At 37.0% G+C, this 21,818-nt stretch overlaps 1 long non-coding RNA gene across 8 annotated transcripts; it reads left to right on the forward strand.

Annotated features, from left to right (window-relative positions):
* Nucleotides 1-13,528: 13,528 nt before the first annotated feature.
* LOC148030559 (uncharacterized) lies at nucleotides 13,529-21,264 on the forward strand. Of its 8 annotated transcripts, none has more exons than XR_015692222.1 (3): nucleotides 13,529-13,611; nucleotides 17,005-17,549; nucleotides 21,061-21,235. It is a non-coding gene; the product is annotated as an uncharacterized LOC148030559 (long non-coding RNA). The 8 variants fall into 8 exon arrangements; XR_015692220.1 differs by having other exon boundaries at nucleotides 13,596-13,611; nucleotides 13,868-17,549; XR_015692219.1 differs by lacking the exon at nucleotides 13,529-13,611 and having other exon boundaries at nucleotides 13,620-17,158; nucleotides 17,372-17,549; nucleotides 21,061-21,246.
* The last annotated feature ends 554 nt before the right edge of the window (nucleotides 21,265-21,818 follow it).

Genomic DNA, 21,818 nt, shown 5'->3' on the forward strand with positions numbered 1-21,818 from the left:
ATGTCTCTTGCTTTGTTGGACAATGATGCTTGATCACTTGTAGAAACTATAGGAATGGTAGGTTGCCTACATGTTAAACTGATGTTTGGAGAGTTTGTTGTTTTTCATGTGCCTAGTATGATGAGAAGGTGATATGGCATTGTTCATAGAACTCGATTTGATGGTTACAAATAGGCAGTAATTGTGCAAGATCGCCAAATAGTATCATGAGCTTCTTGCTGAATGGATTGAGCAGCGAGCCTTGGTAGAAGCTCAGTATCTAGTGTACTATTATATCAAATGTTATCCTTGTTAACATGGACATCTCATCAATGATGATTGTGTCAGCTTCTCTTATTACAATGTAGCGTTCATCCGTCACTTGTAAATGTATTGGATATTGCTCTACATGTACTAGTATCTTGAACTGGTAGTGGACCATGGTGAATAGGTTGCATAGTCTAATTTGGAGTATGTAGATGCATCGTTCTTTTGCAAGATGACAACATGATGTTGCATTGTGACCATACCATAGGATGTGCACATTTTTAGTATTACATTGATGCTTTCACATTCTATTACCCAAGATGATTCAAATTTATCTATGTCGTACCAAGTTGCAACAAAGGATTTTAATGATGTTTTTCTACAAGCCATAATTTTCATTTTTTAAGAAGTCTTGAAGGTTTCTCTACGACTTTGTTTTTGTATAGCATCCATTGATACTGATGAGAACAATACATTTTTATCATTCAAATATACTACACTTATTCATGAAACAACATGCTATACTTCATAATTATATATTAAAAAATAAAAAAAGCTAATTTATCTCTTTTATCTATGAGAATGATGATTTTTATTTTTTACTTAATAATAATTCAAATAAATAAATAAAATCAATAAACATTAATAATACTTCAAAAAATAAATAAAACAAAAAAGCGTGCTATGTAGCATGCTGAAGAGTTGGCACGGATCTCTTCATATTTAAATATTTATGGGGTAAGGTGCCATTCCCACGTCCATTCAAAATATGTTGATTATTCAAAAGAATTACAATTTTGTTTTTTTAGTAGGTTTGAAAGATAGTTACGCTTTCGTTTTTTCCATAAGTTCAAAATATCGTTTTCTTTTTCTTTTGTTTCACTACTAATTAACTATTAACTACTACAAATACTATTGATACTACATAATCTAAGTAATTAATTAATAATATTACAACTACTAATACTATTAATAAGTCTAACTAACTAATATTACTAGTAAACTAATACTAATACTACTAATAAGTCTAACTAATTAACTAATACTTCTTAAATATAACTAACAAATTAATAAATGTCGACATTGATAACTCAAAAACCGACCTTATTTGTTTGTCAGTTGGTAGCCAAGTTGATCGACAACATGTTCTTTATTTGTTGGAGCAGCCGCAAGCACGTGTTGTAGCACCACACATAGGTACTCACTTGTCACACATTGGGTCAGATATGATAGTCGTACAAGAGTAGCACATCAAGCATCGCTAGTTAGAGAGCATCATGTCAAGCACTGAATCAATCAAAGGGTTGAGCTTTCAAAGAGAGCTTACATGCACATACATTACTTTTGTGTTGTAGCATTGTGAGAAGCAACAAAATAAACTTGCTTTTTTCTCTCTTTTTTTCTTTTGATTTTAGTTTTTCTCAATTTTAAAAAACTTTGCAAAACCACGGAAAAAAACAAAAAAATAATAAAAGAAAAAAGACATATAGTTGAACATGTAACAAAAAACAACACATGTTGATGTTAGGCCCATTACACACTTGAATGCGACCACCCAGTTTAGGGTAATTTGGCCAATGGGAAGGGCCAAAATGAAAAAAGGGCACCCCCTTTACACATTGGGGGCGCTCAGTCGCAGTAGTCGTGGGGGTGTATTGAATGCCCCCCAACCCTATTTCGGCATTCCATAGGGTGGGGGAGTTCCCCCACATCCAATGTCATCTGCAGGTGAGGTGAGCTCATCCGTCTCTTGCCTACTGGTCTAGCAAAATGCCCATTTCAAGAGTCGTTGCTGATCACTGCTGTTGTTGATCGCTACTGTATAAACGTTGGTGAAGATGCCATGCCTGCTTGTGAAGACATCCTATTGCGATCAGAGGCATGCTCTCTCTCTCTCTCTCTCTCTCTCTCTCTCTCTCTCTCTCTCTCTCTCTCTTGCACAAGAGAGCAATGCATCATGCATCATTCATGAATGGAATGTAACTATAAATCTGAATTTCTGCAACCTATAAACCTGCACCATGATGCATCATAATAATCGTGCCATAATTGTATTTATGGAATGATGCATCATGTTTTGAATTTCTGGAATGATGATAATTTGAATTTCTGGAATGATTAAACCTATATTACTTGCACCATAATCGTGAAATATGCATCATGCATCAATGTCTCTCTCTCTCTCTCTCTCTCTCTCTCTCTCTCTCTCTCTCTCTCTCTCTCTCTCTCTCTCTCTCTCTCTCTCTCTCTCTCTCTCTCTCTCTCTCTCCTATACAAGAGAGCAATGCATCATGCATCATTCATCAATGGAATGTAACCGGTTTAGGGTTTTTGGATCTCGATACAATGCCACTCCATAACTTCAACATATTTGAAAGGTATTCATGAGAATGTTGTTAGCTCATCAAGCCATGCATGATTACTTGGTGCATGAAGCTCACAATAGAACTTATTATCACTTATAGTTAAATTTTTTGGTACACATTGGCAATCACAATAACATATTTTTGTAGGATTATGCAGCATTGGATCTTGTTTTGAATTTAAACTAGGCAAAAATTTCATGGTCTTTTTTGGTGGGGGCCTATGACAACATTGGCTCTTGTTTTGAATACAAACTACGGAAAATTTGACATTTCAAAACATTAGCCATTATTTAAGTGCTTTAAATTAAGGTCAAGAAATATAAATAATCTTATCTTTTATACATAAAATATGTTTTAGAAGGCATTGAACAACATGGCATATATGTCAAGGAAAGAGGTGCTATTGTGTCCCTTGGGAATCTAAATCTAAATCGTTAAGTTCATGCACATGCATGCATTAAAGATTGCTCTAGACTTTACAAGTGATAATAGAAATCAAAAACTCGCATTTGAAGGGGGTGCTATGAAGATACACAAATTGTTGTGACCCAAGTGATTTGAGCATGTCTTTGTGTGTGAGCACACATGAGGTGCAACCTTGGTGGAAACAATGGGTTAAGGGAAATGGCACCCATGAGAAACCTTTTCGAATGATGACTCTAAGTGACAATAATCGTGATAATCATGCCATAATCGTAATTCTATGCATCAATGGTCTCTCTCTCTCTCTATCTCTCTTTCATGCATATGCATCAATGCATCATGCATCAATAGTCTCTCTGTAACTTGTAAACTTCTGCATGGAATGTGCATAAAGCATGATGCATAGAATTTTTTGAATCATGATAGACATGTCCTATCCATATGCTGAATTTTTTGAATTTGGGTACATAAGAAATAGATGAAACTTTAGGCATGTGTACATAAGCATGTGCTAACAACATTCTCAATAGGTGGCATCATGGTATAGCCAACTCATATTACATATTTGCAAAGTAAATTATGTTTTTGTAAAAACCTAAGTAGATTCTAGATGCTTGACAAGTTTTGACATATTGTAGTTAGTTTTCATTAAAGCTATTTTAACTTTGCAGTTCATAGTTTAGTAGTTAGGTACAATTGTTTGACATAAGCAATAGAAGTAGATGGCGCATGTTGGTGGACTTGGGCGGCCGCTTTTCAGGGGCGTGTAATGGCCCTAATTATACAATGATTATGTATACATATTGTCCCATAGAGTTATGCGTGCACTTGTTATGCATATAAAGATAGTGTCTCATAAAGTTATGCAATCGACAATCATACATACACAAATTTACTCATAAAGCCACGTAAAGAACAATAAAGTTATGAATAGAATAAAGTTATTGAACGATAAACTTGTTTGTCCATTCACATATTGTAAATGATGGATCAATTTTCATGCATAAGGTGGAGTTTGATGGATTCTCAAGAGAGCACTCCCATGGAGGAGTTTCATCAATTCGACTCTCAAATGAGCCACGATGCAATATGCAATAATGACTTTATGGACTTTTCGAGCCAAAGTCTTGGCGTTCCAAGCCATAGTGTGGTTGGAAATATTCCTTTAAATGTGTTTTCAAACCGTCCTCCTTTGATCAATCCTTGTCCTCCTCAATTCGCACCGTTCCAACAACCAAGACAATCAAGTATAGAGGGACCCATAACAATACACAATAATGTAATTCTTCGTCCAATTGCACATAGTCCTCAACATGGCCCCTTGGCACCACCACAATAAAAACCACAAGCATATAAGTTCATGTGATGCAATCCAGGACACATGTAAAGAGGTTGACCTGGTTCAAACTCAATAAATAATCGTGCCATCTTTCAAGAATACCAACAAGCAGTGTCCATGGAGAACTTCATCAGAGTTTGACGCGCCAAAACCTCCTAAGCCAAAGAAAGTGCGGAAAGGAAAGAATTAGGATGACAGACTTGAGATAGAAGATCATTCAACAACCACAAAAAAACCATTTGTGCAGTGGAAGGATCCATTGACAATACAACTCATTCACATCTGAGGATCCATGAATGAGGAGTTCTCAAAGCTACCGAAGCAAAAAGTGGATGTATGGTCCAAGGTAGCCACACAGCTAGCATCTTTATTTCCAGAGCTCGACAAAGATGGTGAGGCATCCATAAAACACTGGGGATGCATTTATGAGTCATATAGAAAGGATAAGTGGTGTGCAAATCGGATGCTGGATGTGTACATGTCATTCTAATGGAAAACAAATCACATTAAATGGTACGCACACTTTAGACAATTTTCCATTGCTTAGTCACACACAGACTAAACGTGCCATAAAAAAAGGTAGCAAATCATATTTAGTATGGGTGAATGAAATTGAAGCTAAGGAAAATCAGATGCATCCTAGGCATATTGTACAATTTCTTTTACAATTTAAAGATTTTTTTAAATTGACTTACCACCTGGTTTACCACCTACATATCCTAAAGATCATAAAATAGATTAAATTCCTGGTTCTCAACCACCATGTAAAGCACCTTATAGACACAATCAAATTGAACAAAAACAAATCCAAGTCCAAGTTGAAGATTTGTTAACCTAAGGACTCATTAGGCTCAGTAGTTCTCCTTTTGGTGCACCTGTCTTATTACTTAAGAAGAAAAATAATACCTATACGATGTGCATTGATTATCGTACCCTAAACAAGATCACTGTTAATAATAGATATCCGATCCCTAGGGTAGACGCTGACTTACTACTTGGTTTACCACCTACACGTCCTGAAAATCACAAAATAGACTTAGTTCCTGGTTCTCAACCACCATGTAAAGCACCTTATAGACACAATCAAATTGAACAAAAACAAATCCAAGTCCAAGTTGAAGAACTATTAACCCGAGGACTCATTAGGCTCAGTAGTTCTTCTTTTGGTGCACCTATCCTATTACTTAAGAAGAAAAATAATACCTATAGGATGTGCATTGATTATCGTGCCCTAAACAAGATCACTGTTAAGAATAGATATCCGATCCCTAGGGTAGACGACCTCATGGATAAACTACAAGGAGCCACAATGTTTAGCAAGATAGATCTCAAATCTGGATATCATCAAGTATGATAGAATAAACCTGATATTTTCAAAATTGCATTTAGAACTCAATTTGGTAATTATGAATTCCTTGTTATGCCTTTTGGTTTGACTAATGCACTAGCCACATTCAGTTGTATGATGAATTTTATATTTTTGAAGCATCAGCATTGTGTAATTGTTTTCTTTGATAATATATTGGTTTTCAATAAGAATGAGAACGAGAATTATGAACATTTATCTTTGGTTTTTAAATTATTGAAAGACAATCAATTATATGGTAACCTTGAAAAGGGTGATTTTTTCCAAACCCACATTGAATACTTAGGACATATTGTTTCTTCTGATGGTATTCAAGTTGATCCTAAAAATATAGAAGCAATTTTGAATTGACTGATTTCTAAAAATGTGCATGAATTATGATCTTTCTTAGGTCTTGCTAGCTTTTACAAAAAAATTGTGAGAAATTTTTCATTGCTTGCATTGCCTTTGACAAAATTGTTAAAGAAAGGTATTGTATATCATTGGTTTGATAATCAACAAATGTCTTTTAACTTATGGAAACATGCTTTAACCCATGCCCCTATTTTGCAATTACTTGACTTTAATAGACCATTCTTTCTAGTAGTCATTGATGCTAGCGGATCTGGAATAGGAGTTGTCATGATGCAAGATTCACATCCCATAGGCTACTCTAGCTGCAAACTTAAACTATCTAAATTAAAGTATTCTACCTATGATAAGGAATTTCTAGTTGTACTACAAGCTTTACATTAATGGAAACACTATTTAATGGGATGTGAATTTATGATCAAACTAACCAACAAAGTATCAAACATCTCCTCAGTCAGTTACAAATCTCTGACCATCATATTAAATGGGCTGCTTTTATTTAAATTTTTCATCCAATTATCCAAAATCTCCATTATAGTGTATGTTGGTTGAAGATTTGTACTGGCCACACAGATGGAATTTGATGTTTCTAACTTTGTATTTGAGTATTTAATTTGTCAAAGAGTTAAGTGACACCATGGTAAGCAATATAGTTTATTAATGCCTTTACCAATTCCTGAACGACCATGGGAACATATTTCAATGGATTTTATAACTGGTTTGCCTAACACCCAAGCTAATCATGATGTGATTTGGACCATTGTAGATCGATTTAGCAAACAAGCATATTTCATTCCATGCAAGAAAACATTAACTGTATCTCAAGCTGCACAATTATTTTTGAAGACTATTTTTAGTATGGTTTACCAAAAGTTATTATTTTAGATCGTGATTCTAGATTTTGCAATAATTTTTGGACTACTTTGTTTGCTAATTTAGGTACAAAGATTGATTTCTCATCTGCATTTCATCGTGAAACAAATGGGCAAACAAAAGCTACTAATATCACAATTTTAGATCTTTTGAGTGCATACACAATTTCAAAACCACAAACATGGGATGCACACTTGCATTTACTTCAATTTGCATACAATAATATACCACACATAGCTACACAGAAAGCATCTTTTGAAATCATTTATGGACATAGATTGCCTACGCATGTTACATCCTTGTCAAACAAAGTTAAAGCTGCTGATGATATTGCCAATATGCATACCACTATTTTTGCTGAAGTCAAAGACATGATTGTGAAAGCCCAACAATCATACACTAAACAAGCTAACAAGAAAAGAAAAGCTATGAGTTTCAAAGTTGATGATTATATTTGGTTACACATTGAAAAGAGGAGATTACAGAGTGTTGAGAGACACCTTGTTGTTAAGTTAGCTCCTAGATTTTATGGACCTTTCAAGATTATTCACAAAATCAATGACAATGCATTTAAATTAGAACTACCCTAATACTGAAAAATCCATAATACTTTTCATATAAGTTTGTTATGACCTTTTAGAGGAAAATTACATGTCCATCCTGTCTATGAAAACCCTCCTTTGTTAGAAGAAGAAACTAAAATCCTTGAACCTGAAACTATTCTAGATACTGACTTTATGACCACTACAATTGGCCATAGATGCTTTAGATATTTGGTTATGTTTAAAAATCATCCTATTGAAGGGGCCCAATGGATGCATGCCTGTGACCTAAGAGCTTACCCCTCACTGCTCGCTCCACATTGAGCTAATAGCAATTGAGGACAATTGTTATCCCACCCCAAGGGTATGATACCAGGATACATATTCCACGGTGGATTCCGTGAGACCATGGTGGATTCTGTGAGGTTTTGCAGTGGATTCCGTAATACTATATTTATTTACCGGGGCTCATACACAAGGTGGATTCCTTATGCGAGAAGTTGATGGGGATGCCTATCCTTTTCAGGCATCATGTTAATTTAATGTGCACGTAGGTGATTCCATAGTGGGTGATTTCGCAAAATACATATTTAAATTAATGGACGTTTATGAGTTTAGAGTGCACTCGTATTAAATTAAGGTTAGGATAGAGTTCCAACCTATTTATTTATTTTGTAGCTAAAGACTGCTAGGTAGTGACTTTTGTCGATTTAATTTTATTATTATCTAAAAATTGTCAATTCTTTAGTTAATGTGTAGAGTAGGTAGTGGTGGCATTGGAAGCACTGGGCGATAGCGTGTATTTAAATTACCTAGAAAAAACTATCATTTTTTTATGGGTATGCATCTTATCATTAAAGGCATGGCACTAACATTTATTTAGGTGTGCTTATTTATTGAAGCGCTTGACAAATATTTATTATTTTGTATGCGCATGGGCTTTGGCATTCTTGGTAAAGTATCTGAAGTAGTATCGATATCATCATCGTCTTCCGTGAAATCTAGCATTTCTTCATGGTCTTCATCTTCAATTACTCCCAAGTAGTTTATGTGAACAATTGGCTTTTTGGATTGACAATTCACCGCTAGGTGTCCAGGTTGGTGGCACTTGTAGCAAACTATAGACTTGGCTTTGGAAACATTATTAGTAATGGCTGGGAGTTTAGGTATGTTGGGATTTGGTTGGAAAGATGGCTTAGGATTTGAATTTGTGTTTGATGGTAAAGCAGGGGGTCATGTCTAGGATTTACGAAAAGAAGGATGAACAAAGCGATTTTGATAGTTATAATTGAATTGCTTTGTACAGAAGTTACCGTTAGTTGAAAATTGTTGTGGTCGCTTCTTCGTCCTCGATTTTTGTCTTCAATATCATGGGCCAAAGAAATCACATCCTCAAGAGTCGTTGGCTTGAACATGTTCACCTCCGCATAGAAGTGACCAAGTAGACTATACATAAACTTGCGCTTGTGGATCGCCTCAAGTACATCTTCAAGTATTCGAAGTTGCAATAAGGCATTCCAAAAGCGCTCAGTGTATTGAAAAATAGGCTCACAATCTCTTTGTTGCAGAAGATCCCATTGTTTGATTGCTTTTTCATGAAATTGAGGTGGAAGAAAATTCTGCAAAAATTTCTTTTGAAAAGACTCCCAAGTAGCAGGACAATCAATACTCTTGCAGACAACAATGCACCATAATGATGCTCTATCCACTAAATGGTTAGTGACACACTTGAGTTTTTTTTTTTTGGCATACTATTCATGGAAATAATAATCAAACTAACTGATAAAAGTGAGAACATTTTTTCCGTCACGTAACCCATTAAAAGTACGGAATTTGAAATTTCTTTTACGTATCTTGGCTTCTTTCCTGATAAATTGTGCTTGGAGTGTCGCATTGATCGTACGTTGTATAACATCTTCGGGTTACGGTCCATCTTGATCAATTAGAGATCGTTGAAGAGTGGCCAATTGAGCTTACAAAGTTTGACGTGCTCTTCATTCCTCTTGAAGCTGCATAATAATTAGGTCGAATTTTTGCTCCACCTTGGTTCTAGTAAATCACCTTCGGCCATAAAATCTTCCATATTTTGATCGGACATCCTGCAAAATGTCAAATAACCTCACACACTTGAAATCTTGTTAGCGGAGTGAGCGTAGCTCAAGGTTGGGTTTACAAGGCTTGCTTTTTTTTTATAATAGCTTTTTTGCGATCTTCCTTCTTGATACGGTTATGGAAATTGATGAAGGTCTTCTTTCAAGAGGGAAATAGATTGTGCGTGTCAGTTTGCTTGCTGAAAATTGTGTCTGTCAAAGTGCAGGTACGAATAGGGGCTTACTGGAGTTGTAAAACCGGTTCAAGGTTGGTTTAGTGTGAACAGCCACTATGGGAAAGATTGAAAATTGGAAATTTAGCCTTAGTAAAGCTTATAAGCTTGAAGCTTTATGTTAAAAAGCTTATCAAATTGGAATTTTAGTGTGCAAATCGAGAGGATGTCAACGTTTGATTTAGCGACGATCAATACGTCTTGCTGCCCCGCTGACGATGGAGATTGAGAGTTTAAGCTTTTTTGAAAGCTTATTAAGCTTTGTAATCAAACTTAATAAAAGTTTCTTATCTGCTTTTGTTCGAGAAAAAAAATGTCTTGATGAAGGAGCTTGAAAAATGGTCCTCCATCTCGCCAGAGAGTGGTCCTTCGCGATCCAACAGCACAATAGGGGCTTCTTCACCGCCAGGAACACGATGGTATTGACTGTTCATTGCGAGATTGACTGTAAACTCTGTTCCTTCCAGGAGCTTTGCCTTCGCACGAGACGGTAAGCGATTGGAATCCCTTGATCTCAGCTTCACTCTGATACCATTGGTGCGCAAATCGGATACTAGATGCATATGTAGTGAGCGTTGGAAGGTCCCCAAGAAGAAAGAACTCTGCTAAAACTCATAAAAAGCAAGAAGAGAGTTTGCACGATATGAGACAAAAAGACAAATTAGACACAATCTCCCCGCATTCCTTGTGTGAGTGCTGCACAAGGCATGTATTTCTAAATTTATTCATCTCAAAGCTAAAAAATAGCCCAATTTTACAATTAGCATGCTTTAGCTTTTGTGTTTGCTTTTGTCCAAATAAAGAATAAAGCGGTTGGGCGTCCCAAAAGTTGAGGTGTGCCCAAATACAATGTCCAATAATGAAATATTTAAATCGTGCGTCTATGCGTATACAAAATAATAAATATTTGTCAAGTGCTTCAATAAATAAGCACACCTAAATAAATATAAGTGCCACGTCTTTAATGATAAGGTGCTCGGCCATTAAAAAATGATAAATTTTCTAAGTAATTTGAATACATGCTATCGCCCAATGCTTCCCAACGCCACCGCTGCCTGCTCTACACATCAATTGAAGCATTCACAATTGTTGAAAAATAATAAAATTAAACCAACAAAAGTGAATACCTAACAGTCTTTAGCTACAAAATAAATAAATAGGTTGGAACTCTGTCCTAACCTTAATTTAATACGAGTGCACTCTAAACTCATAAATGTCCATTAATTTAAATATGTATTTTGTAGAATCACCCGCTATGGAATTGCCCACATGCACTGAAAAGGACAGGCCTCCCCGTCAACTTCTCGTACAAGGAATCCACCTTGTGTATGAACCCCGACAAATAAATATAGTTTTACGGAATCCACTGCAAAACCTCACGGAATCCGCTGTTTAATAAAAAAAACTCATGAAATCCACTGTGATCTATGCCTCCTGGTATCAATAAGGCCCACAATGCCATATCAGGCAATGATCGTAGGATCATTTGTCAATGGTATAATCTTGTGGATGAATATGTGTGGAATCGTGCCAAAGTTTTCAACGATGCACATGCCTCGTTTGTTGGTGGGTTGTCTTCTCCAAAAAACAACACTATATCAGTCTCCAATGATCCAGGTGACCACACCTAGGAAGACATTGGCTCCAATGAGCCTTCAAAGATCGGGCAAGATCAAATGACCTACTAAGGAGCACACAATAAGAAGGGCAAAAAGATAGAGGAGTCTCTCATCAGTGACATGGCTAGCACCACCCTAGCCAACCAAAAATCAAACTTAGAGGAAAAGAAAGCATTTGAAGAGCGCAAGCTTGTTATCATGGATACACTTGCCTTCTCTGTATTTGGTCTGTTAGATGTAATCAAAAGTCTTTTAATAATGTGTCATCAGTGTTGGGGTTGCTTTCATGGCAATGTTTCAACCATTGTTAAGTGATTTGGATGACAAGGATGATGATAATATGTAGTTGCATACTTTGATGGAGTGCATGGCTTGAGGTTACGTTGCATGTCGAGTTAGGATATGTTAGCGAAGGCATGATTAACGATCATATTGGGCCTATCCAAGACCACAAACTTTTATGGAGGAGGGGCTTTTGGGGAGTTATTCAAATTGAATGTTTAAAAGCAGGTTGCAAGTTAGCAGGAATACATTTAAATAGCACCACAAATGCGACTCAAGAACGAGAACTATAGAAGAGCAATGCCTGTGAAGAAGCATGTTTGTGTGGCTCTGCATCACTTGGTGAGAGGCTCAAATTTGGGACTTATAGCTGATTTGTATGGAGTCTCAAGTTTGTTTACATAGTCGACTATTTTGGACTTTTGTGATGCACTGGCTGCATCTGGATTACATGGTATGTATATAAAGTGGCCAACATCATAATAAATGTAAAAATATACAGATGCATTTTTGGCCCTTTGAGGTATACCATATGTTGTTGGTGCAGTATATGGTAGTCATATACCCATCATTGCCCCAAGAGAGAACCACAAAGGTTATTTTAATAGGAAGGGCTTTCACTCAATTATTCTACAGATAAGTGTAGCAGCCAATTGTGTTGTTTGGGACTTATATGACGTTGGCTGGGCAGGTTCTATGCACTATTGGAATGTTATTCAACGTTCAGACTTAGGAAAATGATGCACAAACAAAGCTCTGGGACAATACTGTCTAGTAGGTGATTGCGCTTATATTGCACGTTTTTGGATGCTTCCTCCTTTCAAGGGTAGTAAGGATGGACTATCTTCGGAACATTATTGTTGGAATTATATACAATCACGTACTCGTATGCTTTTTGATATCCTTAAAGTGCGATCTCGTATATTGTTGAAGAGATATGACATGCTTTTATAAAATGTCTCAAAGATGGTGGCAGCATGCCTTGTTCTACATAATATATGTATTGTGCATGGAGATAGTTTTGATGATGCATGGATACGTGAAGCAACAACGGAACTTGAGAGAGAAAGTAATGCACCTTATCAAGACATGGACCAACAAAATAGTTTGAGGAATAGATTAATAGAGGTTGCTATGCTAACTAACACAGGTACCACACAAGCAATACAAAGAACTCAAGCAACGGAGCCAATATAATAGGCAAGCCATCCTGGGGGGGCATCTCAAAGAGACAACATTGCTCCATCCATGTTTTAAGAGAGGGAGAATGCAAATGTGAGAATAGTCTTTGGTGATTCTGACTTTGCGGAGGAAATTGATGATGAAGACAATAGTGAGTAAACTTCTGTAGTATCTACAGTGTAGGTGGAAAGAGGGGGTGGTGTGCTAAATTTTTTTCCCTCTTTTCACCTTTCCGTAGAGAGCTGGGTAGAGCCATGCCTCAGCAGCATGGTGAATGGGTTCAACTCCCCTGCTGTCTTTTTCATTACTAATTTGTGTTAGTGTTATTAGCCTTTTTTAAAAGTTTTGTAACGCTTTTAGTTTGATTAGTCGCATTTTTAAATTTTATTAATCGTTTAAAACAAATCTAGCATCAATAATTGTGTTTAATCAACCATGTATTCAAATAATATTTATTATGTCGATAACGATCGACATCCATAGCATCCCTTCATTCACATATAATTCAAGAAGTGTTCGATGCTTAGGTGGTGGCCGGTGTGAAAACGATTGCAGACGAAAGATGAACGGCAGAGCCGCTGAGTGTGTAAATAGGTGGCGGACAAGTCAACTTTTCGTGTGCCCACCAAAACTGGGCAGAGACAGGGCAGGCAATGGCTGTGTGTAACCAGCCTTAAATTCCCCCAAAAAGGGCAACAGGTACGCCTTTTCCTCTCCGTCGTGCTTTCTGCCTTTCTGTTGTACAAAAGCTTCGTCTGGCCTCCTCCATACCTGCTGTCCTTCATTTCTGGGTCCCGTCCTTCCCAATCAACCTTCGATCTGAACCTCACGAGCTTCTCACAGGTCTTCGGGATATTAACTGTGTGTCGGTGGAGACTTGAGAGGTTTGATGCTGTCTGTTACTACCATGCATCATTTGCAAAGATTCCTCTTTTCTGGTTCTTTGATTTTGCAGATCAAGCCAGTAGATCCTGAAGCAGAGTAGGCGGATCTGATTTAAACGAGATGATTTCAGATCTGTTGTTTTTCCTCAGCTTCTATCCGAACGAGGTGCTTTCAGATCCTGAAGCTACTAGATCTTGAGAGAGAAACAGAGAGATTTTATCTCTGCTTTGCGTTTTTCTGAAGACGCAGCAAGAGAGGATCCTTCCCCTATGGGTGCGCTCACGGGGTGGGTCCGCCTGCAATATAAAGAGCAGACTTTTTCCTGTCTTGTGAGGGGGGATTCCTGCCCCTCACACCGTTGTGTGTCTTGCACCTTTCGTTTCCTTGCGTATGTGGTTGTGTTCTGTGCGTTAATGCGGAGATGTATCTTTTGGATTGATTGTGCTATACATCGGTGATCGTAGATTCATGTCTCATGGCATAGGCACGGTTCCCTAATGGCTCAGTAACCAAATACAAAGACTGAGACTGTTCGGATGAGGATTTACACACATCTAAACAATTTGCCTTATCAACATATGTTGTACAGGCAACACAGTAGACCTGCAGAACTCAGTTGGGCCACCTGTGTCCTACTCAATTGGGCCTTTTGTATACTAATAGCATGGGCGTTCCTTGAATTGGAAGTGATGCGATGATAAATGTTCTTAGGAGTTTTAGTTTTGTTAAAGCAACCATCAGCGTATAGGTGCTAGTTGTAACTTTGCCATCGTTGGTGATTGGAGCTTTTACAATGGCTACTGTGGTACTCTGATTTTTTATTGTTTATTTACTTGCATCATCATGGCATCAGTATCACAATGGCATCGGAATCAGGATGATCCTACGTAGTAGATAGTCATGTTGTCTATACATAAAAGGTTCAGATACAGTACACAAGGTAGGAAGCCCGCTTATGAGACATATGCTTCGTATGGATGTGGTTATACGATGTAGGGAATCTGCTGTAGCATAATTCACAGTAGTTGAACCTGTGGCTGCTTCAGGGTGTAGTATGCATCATGGTGTAGTTGTACCCATGACTGGTTCAAGGTGTAGTATGCCTCATCTAGTTTATGAATTATGTAATAGTTGACCTACTGAAATAGTCCTAATCTGCCACACAAGTGGTGATCACTCGCTTCCTGATTCTTTGTCCCATGCCTCCTAGGACACTTATAGCTTAAAGTCTGCATCACGTGCCTACACTGATCCAGTGTTGAATCATTTACAATATTTTAACATTTCAGTCAATTTGCCACTGCACATAGTGATTTTTTCCAATTTCCTAAAGGATATACTAATTAACAAATTCAGACCAGTAAGATGATGTACTTCAGTTCTAAGAAAGAATTACAGTGTCGAAACATGGTTTTGACTATGTGAAGCTGCGAGCAGTTAGCCTCATTAGTGTGAGGTTCAAGCTTAGTCTGTATGTTGTATGACTTTCAAGATCTACATTTGATTTCACACCCCTCAATGCCTTCAAAAGTTTGCCGATGGAAATCTTTCTGCTGTTGGAATCTAAATTTAAAGGTGACATCTTGAGAGTTGTAGATTCTACGAGAGTTTTGAATGCACCCTGAAATAAACTGGTTTTCCATGTTTACTGAGTGAAGATCCTACCAAGCTCATGCTTCAGAAGGCATGAACCAACTTTCAGATACGTGATTGGCTTCCAGAAACTTCTGAGCCTCAAGGTTTTGTATTGCAGTCACAGGATGCAGGTAATTGTAGTTTTAGTCTGCTAGGAGGGCCTTACACACCTATAGAAAAGCTGCTGGCCCTTTGCTGCAGTGAAATTTGTGTCAGCTGTGTTTGCAACGTACTTGGGAAGTTGATTCAAGGAAAAGCAATTGTAATTGTAGTTTTGGTCTGCTAGGAGGGCCTTACACACCTGTAGAAAAGCTGCTGGCCCTATGCTGCAGTGAAATTTGTGTCAGCTGTGTTTGCAACGTACTTGGGAAGTTGATTCAAGGAAAAGCAATTGGCAGTGACAACTTTATTTTGACAGTTTTGTTGTGAAAAGTTTAGATTCATCCATCTGTGTTTGCTTCAAATGAACTGTAAAGTATCTATCTTCTCCTAAGGGAGTTCAATGCAGAATTGCTGTATTTCGAAAGGTGGAAAGGCATATTTGTTCACAAGGTTGGAAGATTTCAATGCAAGGTTTGGAGGCCTTGACAATGTTCAGTCCTACCATCTTTTACTCCCCTAGAAATTCAAAACTCTGATTACAGCCAAGCAGGATAATTGTACTGGTGGAGGCTGCTAAGGGTTGTAGTAGTGTACACTGATTTTCTGTTTGCTCCACAACTGTAGAGTGTGGTACAAGAGTTGGAAGGCCTTGAGTCTTTATTCCACATCTGGTATGGAAAGATTTCCCATCTACATTAAATCTGAAGATTGACATCCAAAGTTTTAAAGATTACTTAGGAGATTTTCAATGGTTTTATGAGGTGTAGCCTCATTGACCATTTTATTGTGGGTTTAAGGAGGTTGTACAGTAGTGTTTTAACTCACGCTGGCATTTGGGCATTTGCAAATTGGTCTGTTAAGCTCATTGTTAGAACTCATTGTAATATTTTGCAATGGTTTTTGTGAAAGTTTCTGAAATTTTATTTGTTCTCTTGAGCCTTAGACGTACCAAGTGCTAGCCATGTTTAGAAGACTGCAATTCTTGGTATGTAATATGGTTTGCTTTGTTGCTTGGACTTTGAGCTTTTGGGAGGGGTGTGTCGGACTTTGAACTTTTTGGAGGTGTGTGCAGAAACTTCTTAGGTTCTTGACTTATTCAAAAGTTTTGAGTTGTCTCTGTAGCATCAGTAGCAATCTCATACCTGAGTGCACCGAAATGTAGACTAAGCAGGGTCAGTACAGCTGTTCTGCTAAACTTTCCAATATGTGCTAGCATGGATATATGTAGCCTCAAGGGTGAAATTTTCCTTTTAGAAGTTACTCATATATAGACATTTAATAAGCTGCCAGACCATTCAGTAATTTGAATCTGTCTTAGTTCTTGGCTTTTCAGGGTGTAATCAGATTTTAATTGCAGTGTTTGCACTTCTTCATGTAATTGTGGGATCTTTGATATGTTGGGCAAGATCCAAACTTGTCAAACTTCCAACTCTTTCATGAATCTGATACTGGATATTCTAATTGCCATAGGTGCATGAGGCTGTACATTTGGGGAGTTTCAGAGGGGGTTCTATTTTTGAGATATGGTCATGAATGGGGGTAAAGCTCTGGAAGTGGGAAGTTGTCCTCATGACACATTTCTGAGTTTTATGCAGTGTTGAAAGTTGGTCTCTCTATTAGGATGGTATAATTTCGTTTTCTAGAGTGTTTCTACATTTCCAGTTCTGTCTCTGCCATCTTTAGAGGAAATTACTGATTTTGTACAGCTAGCATATCTTTGGATGAGGTGGAAGTTGTTAATCTTATGGCATGTTTCTAAAATTTTATGTAGTTTTGGAAGTCTTATCTAGTCTCTCTACTAGGATGGTCTAACTTAGGTTCGCTACACTATTTATAGTTCTCAGATCTGTCTTTACCACCTCAGAGGGAATTGCTAGTCTTTTTAATCAGCTTAGATGTTCCTTCAAGGAAAGTGGTGGATTGTTTACTTGAATGTTGATGAAGCTGTTACAAAGTTTCTTGGGCACTGTGCTGTGACATTAGGCTGGATGTTGAAGCTGAGGAACAACCAACAGGTATTGGCCAACACAAATTCAGGTGTTTGATGGTTTGTTGAGTGGTTGGAGCTCTCAGTTTGTAGCATCATGTACCGGTATTGTTTGTCTTAAGTTCACTTTATCATTTGCCTAGTTATAGCTGTGCATGTGTGGGGGTATTCTGTGCTGCAGCTCATCAGGAGCCCCATCAGCTCTACATTTTGTAAATTACTTATCTAGATTTTAAAGGCATGGTGAGAATGGTTCTGTCTGCTGTGGCTCATCTCAGGCTCTTTCAGATCCTTGTTCTTTTCATATCCATATGCATCATTTTGGCTTATCTAGATTTTTAAGGCATGGTGGGAATGGTTCTGTCTGCTGTGGTTCAGCTCAGGCTATCTCAGATCCTTGTCCCTAATTGTTGCCTATGGCCTGATAAATAAGCTAGCAATTAGAGAACACAAGGTATCCCACTTGCAGCTTCTGTTTGAAAAAGCTCTATTCCAACTGTGATGTGGTTGACAAATTTTAATTCTTCCAGTCTTTTATTCTGTCCAACAATGTCCATTTTTGTTTCTACATAATATTAAAAATACTAGCATTGAGGGCATGAAGCATATGGATAGACCAAAAGTGCACACCCTGATTGGGGAATTGTATAACATGGACAAGAAATCAGTTGTAGCAGAGAGGGTTGATCAAGCTGTAGACCTAGTGTTGTCCAGGTTTCCTGAGAGCGTAGTGTATTCAGCGATGGATCTTATCACATCTTTCAAAGATGACATCTACTGGCAGCAGTGTTAAATCTCATGTGAAGAACTTGTGCACTAGCAACTGTGAGTCTAGCCATCAGTTAATTGTGGATACACCTATGCAACTATAAACCTTGAATTTCAAGAAGGTATTCATTATGAAGTTACATGCTATTTTGTGATTGAAAGAAGGCCAATTTCGGATGAAAAATAAGGTGTGGGAAATATTGTGCATATGTAGGCATTTAATCATCGAGCAGGAAATATGTAGCTAGACACAAGCAGCATAGTTTGTGAAGGCATATAACGTGAAGTTACTCGACCTTAAGAATGGAGTAGAAGATATTGCTCTTTTTTATCATTGAATAACAAATAGCCACACAACAAACAACAAACAAATGATTTTCTCTTCAGTATGTATCAGAGTTTTTTGGGAGAAAACGTGAATATTGGAATTGCCGTTGTGTACATGCATGTGTGAATTGAATCCCTAACATGCCTAGGAACATCTTCTAATATGAGTCTTGCATTTCTAATTATCGGCTAAAGAACTCATGTTAACAATAACATCTAATTGGGAAGTTGTGTTCCTCGTATATGGAAGCAATTGGTTGAAAACTAATTGGTCGTAGGTTCGAGTCCTACTTGAGGAAATTAAAGTGTAATTACTTTAAAACATTCTCTATGATTTTAGCTAGCAAAGATGAATTATAGAAAATATTAGAGATTATATCTACAAAGTAGGGAAAGTTCATATCCCATCCAAATGCATTACGTGTGTGACAAGTGAATTAGCCTAGAGGGTCATCTAGGCCTTGAGTCTTAGCTAGCTTGGACGAAAAGTAGCTTTGGTAAGCAGCCAATGCCATTATCTTGTCGATGGTTCGTGCAACATTGGATTGAATTGTGTGGCATGTATGTGCTCTTAATAATGTTTCTTCAAGCAATAGATTAACAAGACAATGGCATTGACTCTTAATTTTGGAGGAATGAATGGGTGGAAAAAAAGTTTTAAGACTATATATATGCAAGGAGGCTTGGTTGGTTGAGAGGAGGGGTGGGTTTGGAGTTTGGGCCACACTACCCAGGGTATTTTGGTGGTATGCCCTTCAAGGGAAGGGCAGCACCTACTTTATGAGTAAGATTCACCGTGCCATTTTGTTGTCTTTGTGTGAGACAGTCTAGTGCAATGGTTGGATGGTTGCCTTGTCAACTTGATCTTGAGCTTACCATGGACTAAATGATTTAGGACTTGGGCTCAATAGAAAAGCTATGTATGTGCAATAGAAAAGCTATGTATGTGCTTTTTGTTATTGTTTTTCTTTGGTTCGACAAACATATTTAAGTGCTTTAAAAGTAAGAGAACATAGTAACCTCAAATGAGAGGCAATTTTTGTGTAAGTAGAACAAGCTAGGGAGTTGACTTGAATTGGATTTACATGACAAGAAAGTTGAGCAAGTGTTTAATTTAAAGCCAAAAATATATATGAACTCTTATTAAAAGTGAATGTTCCATTTCTACAATAGCTAGATGGCTTTTAGCTGCCTTGAATTGGATTTACATGACAAAGCCAGGGGGTTGCCTAGATTTGGATTTACATGTCGAGGAAGTTGATCTAGAGTTTAATATAAGGCCAAATAGATATATCATCTCTAATTCAATGTGAAATCTTATTGTAGTAGACTAGCTTTGTACATAGCAAGAGGGATTTAACAAACCAAAATGTTGTGCAAGAGTCCAATGGAAATGATAGCTTTTGTGGACAACACCTCCAACTTGTTGCATGTGGTTTGCTTTAATGTTGCTTAATACATCCTATTGGCTAATGGCTAGTGGAGGCTAATGGTGGGTAGGTGGGAGATCAAGCATGCCAACCAAAGGCCCACTTTGTGTCTTCTTTGTCCTAGATTATGTGCAAGGATTTAACTAAGTAAATCCCCTTTATAATCTCCCTAATGTCTTATTTGCTCCATGTGCTTTACCATTTCTTACCACCAAATCATCCTTTAAAAAAGATTGTACGTCCTTTTAGGATGAGTAAATATTGTCTTCCTCCTTTAGATAAGAAGTAGCTCTATAATAGCATACTTGCTAATATAATTACTAACCTCAACTTGTTTAGAGAGGCCATCTACATTCTTAAACAACTATATTGGCATTCCAGGTTTTGTAGCACTCCTAAACTTTCACAATAGTTGCAAAGATACCACTTATATGCATGATTAGGCTTGATAACATCAATTGATATTAACCCTTAATTAGATGTCATATGAATATCATATTTTGATGTATATATTGAATGTTATATAGGTAGATGGTGGATTGTTGCTAATGCAAATGGTTCTATTAGGACTTGCTGAAATACTTTCGTAGAAGGATTTTATTAAGAGGCAAAAGGAAAATGATATCTTTCCAATGGTGAAATCACTTTGTGGTGTAGAATATCTGGCTTGACTCTTTGATGGACACTTGTAATAAAATGAAGTCAATAAAAAAATGCAAAGTTTTGTCTTTGATGTTGGATTGTGCATTTTACGACTTTGAAAAACTAGTAATTAAAAGCCACACACACACACTCACTTACTCTTTATTGCTCAAGTTTTGTAATTAAGCTTGGTGTGATCAGATGCATCCCATAATGGTGGGTTTGCCATTACTAACTCATTATTATGGATGGTTTTGTAGGTATGGGATTGAATCCTTCATCAAAATTGGTTTACTCTTAACTTGTTTGTGGAAGATTGAAGAAGATTATTTGACTTATGTTGGAAATTCCTTTTTATTTTTGATTTTGTAGATCTTAATGATTCATACCATGGCAACATTACATAAATGTAGTACCATCCAGTCGGATGTACAATATCTTGTTTTCTTAAAGATGAAATCTATACATCCAATTTTGCATCATAGAAAGAGTTTTGATGTGGTGGTCTCAGCATCTTACACATGATGAATATATTGTCTTCGATAAGTTCATTGTCTCATATTTTGAACACACACACATGCACAAAGTTGTGTATCTTTGTTTTGTTTCATTTTACATTACTAATAAAATATAAGTTTTTACTTAAAAGGTATGATATCTTGGATCTTAGTTATCACTCATAAGTTGTCATGAGAGAATTCATGAGGTTTGGAAATGTCAAATCCATAAAGACTATTCATGTGAATGCCATAGTTGAACTTTAACTCTATATATATGTGTAATACATGTAATAATGCAAAAAAAAAAAAAACAATGGAGCACTTATTGAAAGGGTGAGTAGCAATGAAAGTGAGAAGAGTACAAGTATAAGCAAGAGCTCTGTTTATGGAGGTTTGAACTCGAGGATAACAATAGTATGTGAGAACTCTAATGGAGAGCTTATTGAAATGATGAGCAACAACGAGAGGAGTACAAGTAGAAACAAGAGCTCTATTTATGGAGGTTTGAACTCAAAAGAGTAATACTAGTATATGAACTCTCAATAATCATGATGTGTGACGTCTTTTTAAAGTTATTTTATCATAGTGAATAATAAAGGATAAAGGCAGTGATGAGTAGTCGCCACATGT

Source organism: Lygodium microphyllum, chromosome 10, assembly GCF_053477565.2.
Source record: "Lygodium microphyllum isolate KBCC chromosome 10, Lygodium_microphyllum_v1.1.10, whole genome shotgun sequence".
Taxonomy (NCBI): Eukaryota; Viridiplantae; Streptophyta; class Polypodiopsida; order Schizaeales; family Lygodiaceae; genus Lygodium; species Lygodium microphyllum.